Source organism: Piliocolobus tephrosceles, chromosome X, assembly GCF_002776525.5.
Source record: "Piliocolobus tephrosceles isolate RC106 chromosome X, ASM277652v3, whole genome shotgun sequence".
Classification (NCBI taxonomy): Eukaryota; Metazoa; Chordata; class Mammalia; order Primates; family Cercopithecidae; genus Piliocolobus; species Piliocolobus tephrosceles.
In genome coordinates, this window is record NC_045455.1 from 55,716,189 (window position 1) to 55,731,016 (window position 14,828).

Sequence of the window (14,828 nt, forward strand, 5' to 3'; positions counted from 1 at the left end):
TAGAAATATACAACAAGGTAAAGAAAACAGGTGTTCATATCCTGGATCTTCCAGCTACTAGTATTAAAGCCTTGAAGAAACTTCATTAATATGTGTGCTATGTTTACCTAAAATGTGCGTGAAGAATAACCTTGGGGCAATTCTTAGGGCTAGAGAGAATGCATGTGAAGTGGTCAACACAATGCCTTGTACACAGTAGGCAGTCATTCAAACGTTAGCTCCCTTCCTCCCTTTTGGCACCCCACACTAATTTACATCATGCTTAAGGGTATCAGAGGCATAGAAATTTCCAGAGACAATTTTTGTGTCCTCAGGGACTAGCACTTAATGTTTCTTGAATAAACAAATAGTAAAGTGGTAGCCATCATTTTGGGCTTCCATTGTTTTGAATGAAGATGGGAGGGAAATTCATGAAAGACATGTGAAAAGTGATTCAAAGTTAATTTATTTAAAAATTTAAATTAAGCACCTAGGATGTGGCATACACAGAACGACTTTAAAACTGTGCAACTGGAAATATTCTTTGGAGCAGAGTTTAGATAAGGGCACTGAAAATAAAACTACAAGTTAATAGTGTATATGTCTTAACAGGGGATGAATAAAGCCAAGAATCAATTCAAAGATTGAGTTTACAATATTTTGGTATGCAGCTGGTTTCAATTTCAAAATCGTTAATAATCTTAGGGCTGAGTATATTTCAGTGAGTGTCCACATAGATTGTTACAGCAGAACAAGCAGGAAAAGCAAGCTGAAAATTTTGGGGCGTTTGGACTACAGAGGCATCATTTGTTCCTTATTTTACAGACTTTTTCTTTCCTTTCCCTGCCTCCTGCTCTCTAATTATATCCAAATGGTTCTCTCCTTTGTTTCTCTGGCCATTCCATCTGAGACATGCTGCCAGTAATATATGCCATCTTCATTTGGCTCCTTCCTTGCTTATCTGCACTGCTAAACTATTGTGTTTGGGGAAAAATGGAGAATTTGTCAATTCCCTTTCATACCAGTCATACTGCTTCAGGTAGATGCACTGATGCACTTTATGACTAAAAATTAAGTGACAAGATAGTAAACATGTTGAGACAACCATCTCTGCCACCCTTCATTAACCAAACCGTGAATGGACAAAGGTGACAACTATACATAGATCCTGCTTTGTGAAAACATACACAGTGAAATTCTCTTCCAATAGAATTTTATCATCACATTGACAATTTTAAAGACACATGATTTCAGGGAGACCACGACGCTGGAAAATTGAAACACGTAGATTGTTCATGCAAGTGAAAACCAGGAAAAATTTCCTGGAGGACTATTGGCCAATAGGCATACATTTAAAAATGTGCATTATTATTTTATTTTGCACTTCCACTTCTAATCTAAAACCAAATAGAATAATCTCAAGCTCCTCTGTATAAGCATACTTACTGCAGTGTTTGATAGTAATAAAAACATCTTCATTAATAGGTAATTGGTGAAATAAATTGTCACACATAGTGTAGACTATAGGGAACCTTCTCTGCCTTTGTTAAAACCTGTCTGAATGCTCATAAATCCCATAGCAATCTACCACCTCATTATATCATCCATATAATTACCTTACAGGGACTATCATCCCTAGAGTTGTCTCATTTTTCTCACATATTAATTTATTACACTCCCGATAAAGGCTCCCATCCATCTAAAGCAGAGTTTCTTAACCTAACATGCATGTAACTGAAAGATGAACAGAAAACAGAAAATAGGGTAATACAGGACCATAGGGGACATCTTATCAAGAACTTTGCATTCCCTGCAAAAAAGAAGATTAGTCATAAAATGCATACACACTTCATGATACGTTAATATGAGGATGATTTTAGTGTAGTGCTGCTGGTGGCTGTTTTGGTTTTTCTGTTGTAAGAGTCTGCCTAAGAATCAGGCTAACACAGAAGAAAAAGAGAAAAGAAGAAAATGAGGAAGAAGAAGGAAAGAGGAGAAAGAAAAGGAGAAACAGAGAGGGAGAAGAACCAAAACAGAAAACGCATGTATCTTTTAAATTCTCAGTTCCATCTGTGCTTGAAACCAGCCACTCTAGTGATTTTCCACATGTGAACAGTAAATCCACCTGGCTGTTTTTATTCCTCCAAATAATTTTGAACTGTATCCCTGTTAATTATACTTTAAAAAGTCTCAACTAGTGCTTTATTGGAACAACTGGTCTTGGTAGTTCTCCAAACATTCCATGATATTCCTATTTCTGCCTTTTGCATGTACTGGCCCCTCTGCCCAAATGCCTTTCCTCCATCATCTACCTGAAAACTGTCTACAATCCATCAAGGCTTAGCTCAAGTGATATATCTTCTGAAAAGCCTGCCCTTGAGAACCTATTTTCTCCCACTTTCAGTGCATTTTATACATTCCTAGGTTATAGCAATAAACTAAAAATTTGTATAAATTATAACTATTCTTCTGTATAATTTTCTCATCACAAAATATAAGTTTTTCAATGGAAAAAGACTTACTCAAAAGAGAAAAACTTGGAAAATGTTTCCAAATCAAAACAGAGATACAGTGGAGGTCTGTCACTTAATATTTGGGTTTTTAAGCCAATGAAGCCAGTTCCTATAACAGGTAAGATTTTACTCTGTCAGTGTTTCCCTTTATACTTTGGCTTGAGTCACTTTGTATGACTTAGGAGGAATAGTCTGTCTTTAATATGTTTAGAGTACTTACGTCTACTTGAATATTCACAAGGCAAACTTTTCTCATTAGCTTCCTCTGCTCCCAAGATCACCTTTAATTATTAATAAGTGAAGATACAATGGCCTCTGATATCAATGTAGGCCATGACAGTGCATGATCCCAAGTAGAAAATAAAGTGTAAATATTCATGAAAAAAAAATATGAGAATGTAATTGATTATTTTATTTTACTTTAACATAATACTGGATCCTGAGACAGAAGCTGTTCATTCAAGACCAATTCTTTTCAGAATATCAGTTTCATGTTCAGAAAATATGAATAATGCTGTAAGGCAGAAATAATACAAAACACTAAACACTAAAATAAAATAAGGTAAGTGAATATCATTTCTATATTCTAAAATGTCAGATTGATCTAGCAGCAAAGAAGTCGTTGTGGCTTAGACAAGAGAAGTTTCAGTAGAACGCAATACAATTTTGAGGTAATAGAAAGTGAATAAGGACAGACAGATCACTTCCAAAAATTTGACTTTGAGAAAGTGAAAATATACAGGGCAAAGTAGAAGGGAAATACATAGTTGGAGGAAACATGTTTTCTCCTGCCTCCCATTAAAAATATGTGAATGCAGTAACATCAATAGTGAGGTAAAGTTAAAGAAAGAAAATAGGGAGGAATCAGTCGATCAAGTCCAAGATATTTCAGGAGAGCACGTTTGCTAGAGAAAAGGTAGAGGTAGTAACCATTGACAGGATGAAAGATGTCTTACAAAGAAGAAGGGTGGAAGATGGGTGGAAGTGAAATTGTAGAGCTAAATGAAGTAAGTTAAGGGAATAATTGCCTAATTTCTCTATGAAATAGGGAGATGAAATCATCTGTAGAGAATTAATAGGAGATAGGAGAGTTTAGAAATTTGTGGACAGTGGAAGATGACTGCAATAAAAGCTTTAGTGTAAAGAGAAAGAAGCCAACTATGGAAAGGGCATATGAATGCTTTAACAACAAATATGCCTTAGTTTGTGATATTCTAAAGCACTACTCATATGCACAGGTGCAGGCACAGAGGAATAGATAGTTGAGCCCAAACCAAGACTGAGATTCTGCTAGACAAAATTAATGAAAATAAAACTGGACAAAGGAGGCAAAGATACTCAAAGGAGGATGTTTGGAATGGATAAAACATTAAAACTTAGGGAAGAAGCAAAAAAAAAAAAAAAAAAGAAAGAAAGAAAAAAAGAAAAGAAATATGTCCAGAGAGAGCTACTATGAAAAAATTAGAGGACTCTGTAGATTAAAAAACATATGTATATTATACAAATGCATGAATTTGTTTTTTTAAAATTAAAAGAGAAGGACAGAAGATTGTGATCAGACAGTCTATTGGTAATTTTAGAAGTGGAGCAGTTCTAGGTGACCACTAGGGTCTAAGGTATGACCATGAGGGAGGGATTTAAATGGTGGGGATGAGAGGGTCACTGTAGATGAAGCAGGGAAGTACTACCATCCTGGTTGGATTACATGCATGGAGGGTAGGTAGCCTCTACAAAGGGCAGGACTTGAGGAGGTAAGGAAGTATCTGAGGGTTATGCTAGATCGTCAGTGAATGAGTCGAAGAATGAGGAAATTTGAGTTTGACTGTGACAAGGAAGAGTGTAGCAGAATATATTTTATTTCAAAACACCACTTGTGGTTTAAAATCATAATACTTTGTTTTTGCCTTTACTGCTCCTTAACATTTGCTCACAAAGCTAATTCCACTGCCCCCAAATCAAAAACCACAACTGTCTTGTAACTTTTCTGATGCATCTTGAATTAATTTGTGTCTCATTACCCAGAGTTCACTTTAAAATTGTATTATATGAATGTCCTGAATCTTAAGTAGCAGGAACTTCCACATGAAGGTAGAGAAGTAATAACTGTTCCCAGAATGACAGAAAGAAGAGAGTACTTTTTGCATCTTGTGATCCTGATCCACAAGAGATATGGAAAAATATAGGTAGTTATTAAAAGTTATTTATAAGTTTGGCTTAGGACAGTAATGCCTTCTGGAAATGACTATGTTTCTGGTTAGTTTATGAACTTAGGGACTCACCGAAGCATGTGAAAATGTCAACTGGGTGTGGCAGAATAATAACCTGAAACATTAATTATAGAATCTTTTTTCTGCTACTCTGTGACCACCAAAATTCAGAGTACAGAACCTAGGGCCACCATTCACTAGAGAGAGAAATGGTCAGATTAGAGTAGAAGAGAAAAAAAGTTACATTCTCTGTTGTTTCTAGGCTCAAAAGACTAGGTTTCAGGTGTGAGATCGAAAGTCCACATGCACTAGTTGGCCAAAGAAGTTCTTCTCTGCAACCTCTGAGCTCGAAAACTCTTAGAATCAGTAATAGAGAGAGAGAGGGACTTTTGGAAAGAAAAGCTTCTGTGTCAGAACTAATCTGTGTGTATTAAGGGAGTGGGAACAAGTTGTAAATTTACTGCCTTCGCCTTCCCATCTGGAATCCCTCTTTAAGTTTAAAGTTTAGCAGTAGAGATAACCTGCACTTCTACATCTGAATTCAGCTGAGGCAAAAAAAAAAAAAAAAAGCTTGGTGTTGAACAATAGAAATATTACTGTGAAGATGTGTGGCATTTGAAGGTTGTGATGCCTAGGACCCATCCACATTGTCTGAGTCTGTAGAGTGGAATGATCTCTGCAAGTTCTTGCCATCTCCAAATGACGACGTACAGAAGCTAACGGAGAGAAAGCTATTGTGCCTGCCAGGAGAGTGTTGACCTAATACAGCCGACCTTCCTCACTGGTTATCCTGGGGAGACAGAATTCATGTATTAGTGGGTCATTGGCACTAGAAGGAAAAGTGGAAAGGGAATAATGTATTTTAATACCATTCAGCTCTCATTCTTTTGCTTATGTGTACGACTTCAGACGTTTCTATATTCTGAAGAATCTAGAGATTTCTAACTCCACGATGACACTCTAGCAGTGAATAACTTATAATTTAACTTCATTATTTAGGGGCAAAGAGAAAACCCCAGAAGTATACTTAAATCTTAACATAATTGAATTACAAACCCACATTAAACAGGAATAACAAAATTCACTGAATTTACTTTAAATTGGAAAGATTAAGTTTTCTATTACAGAGTGGGAAGAGGCTTACATTAAAAGTTAAATTGAGTTGTAGGAAAATAAAGGTACATTTTTGCACTTGGGTATGTGAACAGTAAAATATATACCTACTAAAAACAGAATAGAGTTTTGGTCACATACAAGTTAAATTACCAGGAAACAGATGAATAATGGGAAACTAGCCCAAGAGAAAGGACAATATGGGGAAAAGAGATAACTGAAGAGGTATGCATCTTAAATATGGAAATATTTAAGAAAAATATGGACGGGTGGGATTAAAGTTTGACAGAATAACTCCTGATGGTCCCTAGAGGATAGGAGGTGGGAATGGGGGAGGAGACACTCAGGACACTTAGGGTGGTGCGGGTTGTTACTCTAGGGATTAAAATCTATAAATAATGTCACTCAAGTCCCTCTGAAAGTTATTAATTATGGTTTGGCTGAATTCAAGAACTTAAGAATAAGGATAAAAGCTCGAGACCATACGTTCAATTTTTAAAAGCTTCGTGGAAGATACTAGGATTGATCATATGTCATCAATTCTAAGATACAAAAAATCTGCAAATGTACCATCCCTGAAAAAAAGATGGATTTTCCCTTGGAATTGTCATTAGTTTTGCTGTCTTAGTGATAAGCATTATTATCAACGACATCTATGTTTCAATAAAATACAATATGCAGTACACAGATTTTCATCTGAAAAACACAGTTTTACATCTTCTGATTTCCTGATTTCTTTCTTTCTTGTTTTTTGTTTTTTTTTGTTTGTTTGTTTGTTTGTTTGTTTGTTTGTTTTGAGATGGAGTTTTGCTCTTGTTGCCTAGGCCGGAGTACAGTGGCACAATCTCGGCTCACTGCCACCTCCAACTCCCGGGTGCAAGCGATTCTCCTGCCTCAGCCTTCCAAGTAGCTGGGATTACAGGCGCGTGCCACTGTGCCTGGCTAAGTTTTTATATTTTTAGTAGAGACCGGGTTTCACCATGTTGGCCAGGCTGGTCTCAAACTCCTGACCTCAGGTGATCCACCTGCTGCGACCTCCCAAAGTGCTGAGATTATTGGCATGAGCCATCGCGCCAGGCCCTGATTTCTTTTCTATTCAAATGCAAAAGTGAATAAACCTAGGCTTTTTTTGTTCAAATCATCTATAATCTAGTATGTATGACGCAATTGTACAGAATATATTTGCAAAAGCTATCTGTGGCTTGGAATGCAACTATAAGTTGGAATTAACTGATTTATGTACCAAACCTTGGCTTAGTTACAATCTTGTTTATAGTAAGTAGAATAACACATGCCTCAAGCTTGATTTATTATGAGCCCAATATTTCAAAAATATTCTAGAATTTTAGAGACTTTTAAAAATTAGCATAGAATAATAAAAATGTTATTTGCACATTTGACATTACCAATGCTAATACAATCTGTGAAATAGTAGATCAATTGAATTGTTTGTCCTTCCAATTGTTTAATGGATTTTTTTTTACTCTAAAGATTAACCAGAGGGTTGTTCTAAAATTAGAAAACTGAACTAATCTTTAATACAAATACATCAGAAACTAAAAAAAAACGTTTTTTTTTCAGTTTTTATACTAATTTTACAAATTTTATATTTATAAGTCTGGCAATTTTAACAGTCGTTTCTAAAGGATCTTTGAAATATGACTGGATTTTCTTTAGTTGTGTTAGGAAATTAATCTCACATTTTCAATTTAATGTCTGTTTCAAATAATAGATTTTGAATATTAACAAATTTCAATTTAATGTCTGTTTCAAAGAATAGATTTTGAATATTAACAAAAATGTTTGACACCATATTTGTAAAACTCTATTGATATGCATTTCTGATTTTTCTTTACTGTGGTGTTCAATTATTTTTCAGGCTTATTAATTAGAATTTTCCACTTACATTCATAAGTGAAAATAAAAACAATAGAGATTAATTTATTCTTTTTGTCATTTTTCTTTATTGTATTCTTAAAAATTCATAATAATAACATGCTAAAATCATGAAATAAAATATCATATACATATTTTATGCCTTGAACAATAAGATAAATTGAATTTAGAGAAGTCTGAGTGAAAGATGAGTGGATGCATCTTATATTGCCATTCAAAACACAGGCTAAGAAAAGTTCTCAAAACTGTTAGGAAGTCCTTGGCAAAAGGGAGTCATTCGAGGAGTCGTGTGTCTCCCAGATCTGCATTAGCATCTTGTCAACAAAGTCACGGTCCTAGACCAGCCTGTGTGAGGTACAGCCTCAGTACAAATGTAGTGATGGATTTCACAGCACAACAGCTGGAACCCTTATTCAATTACATTCTTGGCAGCAGTAGAACATCCAGCATATCTCATGACCACCACAATTACCAAGACTGCAAAAAGAGTGCTTGACACAAAAAAAGTGCTATAAAAGTTATATTAAAATGAAATGAAATAAAATAAATCTGTGCAAACTCTTCCTAGGACTACTCCTTAGATATTCCATTTATAAGTACAATGTCTTCATTCACTTGAAGAGCAGAATTCACAGTGTTTTCTGTTTGTTACCTGAAATCCTTTCTGAAAGAAAGGCAGTGCCTTGAATCTCCAGAGAGCTAGCTGCCACCAGTGTTTTAACAGCTGCATGTTTTTGTAGGAACATGCTTTCTGTTGCTCATTTTCTGAAGGATATCTGTGCTTGTTCGGTATTACAGCAATGTTGCAGGTAGGCTGTATCCTGTGAAAGATTGATGTGATTTGCTAGCAAACTTTTCTCAGTAGGCTTTCAGTCTGGATTTTAAAAGACTAATATATAGAAGATTCACATATACACACTTTCCTCACACACAAAAAGATGTACCAGCAGTGGCAGGTGACCAATTAGAAGAGCTGGCATTCCATTTGAACCAAGAGTAGAGGCAGGACTGACTCATATTTATGGAGAGTCCCAATGCCTCTCTGACACTAATGGGTCCCAGATACTGATCTCCAGGCCGACCCTGAGCTGGACCCTACCTCCACGGCTGTCTACAAGACTTCCATTCTTTGCAATTCCATTTAAAACGGACTAAGGTAATTAGCCATTTCCTTACCTGTCTTTTAAATAACGTTATCATACACACACGCTATGATCATTCAAGTTTCTGTCTTTTCATGGTATTAATATTTCTTTCACAAAAAGATCACTAGGAATGTTTCCATAATATTATAATTGGCATAAATTAAATAACATGAGGTCTAAATTAGAATATCACTCCTTCTTGCCTTTTTATTCATGAAAAATAAATCATTGTTCTAATTTTACATTAAAGAGAACTGGTGCCTTTTTATTAAACTATTATTATAATTAAGCTTAATATGTAATAACACTTTGGAAATCTAGCTTTTAATTATTGTAATGTCAGTCATCATCACTCCTCAAGATAACTGGTCATTTAATTTAGCCTTTACTTAAAAAACTTGCTACTGTACTTAGGAAGAGGGGTAGGAGGTTGAAGATTTAAACAATAAATACAAGTCTCAGGTAACTGTTTATCTGACATCTTTTAATGTAAAAGCGTGAACATACTTTCTTAAAAAAAAAAAAAAAATTTTTCAAAGAACCAGTAGTTTATGTTGAAGTTAAGGAATTATCTATCTCCTTTGAGAAGACTCTTCAGTATGTGATGCCCCCACAATAAAATAATGGGCTATTTTCCAATATCTTGATGATTTAGACTATATTTATTTTCTGAACTTTTTTATTTATTCATATTTGTGCTGACCCTTAATAGGATATAGTGAGAGTAAATATATTTGAAATACAATTGTCCCTTGGTGTCCATGGGGGATTGGATCCAGGACCCCTTCAGATATTAAAATCTATGAATACTCAACTTCCTTATTAAAAAAAACGGCATAGTATTTGCAAATACCCTATGCACATCCTCCTGTATACTTTAAATCATTTCTAGATTACTTGTAATACCCAATACAATGTAAATGCTATGTAAATAGCTTTTATACTATATTTTTAAATTTGTACTGTTTTTATTGTTGCATTTTTATATTGTATTGTTTCCTGTTTGGGGAGTATTTTCTATCTGTGTTTGGTTGATTTTATTGATGTGGAATCTGTAGCTGAGGAGGGCTGATTGTATTACCTGTGAAGATTTACATTCCATGGTCTTTTAGTAGGTGCTTGTATCATGGAGCTGCATTTAGTCAGGATCTCATTAATAACCTAGATTATTTACAATAATCTGTCTTTTAAACCTTTGAATCAGTCTTCCACATTTTACTGTTTGAGCTGTACCATTTTTGTAATAATTTTTGTAATTGGTGATTCGTTTATTTCTTCCCTTAATACTGTGATTAAATAGACTTGTAGCTTATTTCCTCATCCTTATGATTGCTTTAAAGAAATCTGAGTCAATTTCAGAAAAGATCACACAGTATTTAATATGACAACTTTGAAGTCTTATTTTCTCATTTACTGAGAATACATACAAAATGTTTTTTTAAATTATTAATTCTGCTTTTCTCTGCTTAAAAGTAAAGTTTATGATTTTTCTATGAGAAATATGTTTTTGTATATTTAAAATGTATGCCTAGACAATTTTTTAGAGTACCAAGTGGCATACAAATTAAGTAAATATGAATCAGAAAATTGAAATTGCAAGTAATAAAATAACAATTAAATAACAGAGAAATTGTTGTCACTAGGCATCTGGCATTTGGTAAATACAATTAAGTTCTGGGTTTATCCAAGTTTCCTGGTAATGAAAACAAAAATTGCACATGTCAAATTTTTAAAAACATCTTATAAAAGAAAGCACAGCTTTTCTGACAACAGAGATAAGTTACCTGCATTAATTTTTAAGAAGATATTTATGTAAGTTAGTCATTAAACAAATATTGGATAAAGCTTTAATAATTAAAAAAGTGTTTAAAGACTTCATTCTGTTAGTTGGACTGTTTTCATGTTTTGTCCCTGCTAGGTACCGATTATATTAACAATTTTCCTCACCTACTATATTAATAGATATATAAAAGTATCTGAAAGGGATATTAAAATAGTGTTAATTAGCAATTAATAAGAAATTAATTTCTATTAATTAGTATTAAGAAATTATTAAGTAATTAACTTTAAGTAATATTAAGTAATTAAGAAATTATTAAACCCAGAAAGCTGAATGGGAATTATATGCATTATTTAAGAAACATATATGTTGCTAAATAGATAAGATTCTGATGTGTGCTTTTATTCCTAAAAGAAAGTGAGATAGGTCACACAACATGACTAAGATAAATAGCACAATGAAGTCTTTATGCAATTTACACCATGTCTATGTAGATCAGAATTCTTCTGCATGGCAATACACAGTAAGTGGATAAATAACTTCTTAAAATCAAAGTTGGAAAGGATCACTCTTGAAGGCCTGTTTAATATCCTCTTTCTCCTGTTGCAATACCTTCCTTAGGTGGTGCTCATCTATTTCTTAAAATTTGCTGTACAATAGATTACCTCATGTTTGCCAATGAATTTATTAAATACTTTGCATACACCACAGAAAATTTTATTTAATGAATATCATTAATCCTCTACAAATATGGAAAATAAAATGTAAACTCTGAAAGAAGAAAAGATGATAAAGTACATACATAATTTTGTTATAATCTGACTTAAATAGAAAGAACTTCAGGAATGGAAAACACAAGACAGCAGAACAAAAAGAGTCCTTATAGACTTCTGCATTAATATAATTTCTAAATATAATCATCTTTACAGACTTCCCTCCAGATGCCTATACATATTTAGAAAAATGATCAAAATACATAGTATCAAAAACTGAGTATAAAATATACAATTAACACCAAAATAGAAAGTGGATATAAATGGATTTTAGAACAAAATATTTGCATTATGGAAAAATCAGTCTTGGACCTGGAGCTTACATGGAAGTTGAGTAAGAAGTCATTTCATGGTTCCTTAATGTTTTCCTCTGAACGCAAAGACCAAAGTCTATCCTGTTGAAGAAACTGTGCAGCTATTTATCTATGCCAAATGATGACTGCACTTCTAGTATCAAATAAATTGGGCAGAGTACTGCTGCCTCCCACCCAACATATAACCATTTTTCTATCTTTTTTTTTCAAAAATAAAAACCTCAATAAAATAAAGTCAGTTCTTCTCTTAACATTTTCCAGGGGACCCTTCTAATTCTGTATCTGACTTGATGTTTTAGCATCACCCAACACTTTTAAAATATGTCCTTTTTTTTTGGAAAAACTCTACTCCTGACTTCTATCACACCACACTTTCAGATTTCCTACTAACTCCTTGATCACTCTTTATTAACTAACATTTACCAAGGTTTCCTTTTTGATAAACTCTGTTTTAAATTATAAAAAACGATACATAGGTTAAGTAACTAGGTGAATGTGAATGCAGGTTATCCCGATAATTCAATGTCAAAACCCATCCTGTTAATCACCGTTTCTCCTCCTTCATGCTATGATATATTCATTAATTTATTTATTTTATGCAATCATATCTTATAGAAAAAAAGATTTTTTAAAGAAAACAAATAAACAAGATAATGAAGAAAATTATCTTAGAATGAATAATAGATATGAGATGAGATGGAAATGAGACATAACAGAATGAAAGTAGATGTGGGTTTAAAAAAGGGATTGACTGGGAATAAAGACGGAATCCAAGTATGTGGCTATTGTGCTCAAAATGAATTAAGTATCAAGTTGGCAATGAGCAGATTATTTGAGTTCTATGTTTAAGGAAAAAACTAGAAAAGCACTAAGGCCTTGGGACCCCTCTGAATGCTGAACCCAGTGTCTCTGAGGAAATATTGAAGGTCAGGTGAAGGAGAATAGAGTGGTATGAAATGAGAAAGGCATGCAGTGGCTGGCTAACCAAGAACCTTACAGGCCATGGTAATAGTTTAGATTTTATTAAGAGCATGGTGACAAGCAATAGGAGAGTTTAAGCAGAGGATTAAAGAATACGATGCTATTAACTGTTCTAGGAAGAGAGAACCTGTGGATTCTTTGGGGAATTGAAGGAAGGCTTATGTTTCAAATATATTGAAATGAGAATGCCTTTCAGACAACCAAGCTGAGCTGTCAGAAATAAGTATATGAGCAGGTCTGAATCCCAAGGGAAAGTTCAGAACTGTTTATAAATCTGGGAGTTAACAATTTAAAGTTTATTTATTGATTAAGTTTTAAAAAATTGTTTTTTAGAGACAGGGTCTCACTTGGTCTCCCAGGCTGGAATGTAATGGTGCAGTCATAGCGCACTGCAGCCTTAAACTGCTGGACTCAAGTGATCCTCCTGACTCAGCTCCTCAGTAGCTAGGACTATAGGCACATGTCACCATGCCCAGCTAATTTCATTTAGCACATTTTAAAATCTATGGAGTAAACTTATCAAAATAAAATAGAGGTTAACAAAATGAGAAGTCTAAGAGTGGAACACTTGGCCTCACTCATCTGTTAAGGCCTGAAAGAAAAGCAAGAGCCAGAAAAGAAGACTGATATGAATGGAGTGTCTAGTAAAGTAAAACCAGAATAGAAACCAGAATTAAGTGGAGTAAGTGGTATCCTAAAAATTAAGTGTTAAAACTGTTTTCATACTAGATGGATAAACAATTTTGCTAGTATATAGGCCCCTGGATTGGCAATACTGAAATATTTTTAGCTATGAGAAGAACACTTTAAGTAGTGTGGTAAAGATGAAAGCTAAATTGGAACAGGTTAAAATGATGATTGGGAATATAAGTAAACTTAAGATTGCAAAACTGCTTACTGCTGGTTCTTGAGAGACCCCACTTCAGTGACAAGTCAGGGATATCTTTTTTGAAGGGGGGGAGAAAAAACAAAGGACGAAGAGAGAAAATAACAGATGCAAATTTTAGATACGGAATAAAGTTAAATAAGCAGATCTGTGAAAACTGAAAAGACAGCTGTCCACTGGGGAAACTCTGAACATTGCATGTGTGATGTAGTACTGGGTATTTCTGAAAGAAGTGGAACAGGTTGGATTGACTACAGAAATAGTGGTTGGAAGGATATATATAAAAAAGCAAGTAGATCCACAAATTTCTTCCCCGATCCTACCCAGCTAGAAGATTGCCACTCCACAACAGAAAACTAAGCTTCATCCTCCAGTAAGAGCAAATGAGAGGGATGACGAAATGCGGAATATATAATACACCAAGAACCAAAGTGGTGTACTGAAACAGGGTGAATAAAGTGAAAGACACATCCTAAATGCTAAATTCCCAAGCTTCCTTCCCCCACTTGACACCTAGAGCACCAGAATGAGGCTGTGACCTGCAGCTATTGCAGTAATGAAAATGAGAGTGATGGTTTACATGAGGAAATAACAATAGAGGAAATGATAAGTGCTCAGTAAGATCTAGTAAAAGAAAGAAGCCAGAAAGGATTTCATGGCTCTTAGACTAAACAAATAGAAGAATAAAGTTGCCATTTGCTAAGATAGGGAAGATCATGTAGGAAGAAAAAGATTTTGGAAGCATGTGAAATAAGGAGTCAAGCATTAAACATGAAGTTTTAGCTACTGAGTTGCACTTGTGCATATAGGTCTGGAGTTTAAGAGGAGCACTAAGCTTGAAATGTACATGAAATTCATTAGTATACAGATCTATTAAAATCCGTGAGACAGGTTGTGATTACCTAAGAATTTGGTATAGATAGAGTTCTATGGGTTGAACCTGGGACAGTCCATTGTATAGAAGTCAGGAAGAAGTTAGAAAGCAACAAAGGACACTGGGGAGGCAATAGTAAATGGGACTGTGGACAGAAAGTAAAGGCTGCATTTCCCCCTCTGCTTTGAGTGCTTTTTTTCCTCAATGAAAGAAGAGGCCAGGCTGAAAATGATGACTGGAAAGGTGGTGTTGTGAGGAAAGATGATAAGCAATAGTCCTGTAAGGGAATTTTATAGTATTATTAAAATATAATTCACACACCATTCAGTTTCACCCTTTTACATGTCCAATAGTTTTTAGTATATTA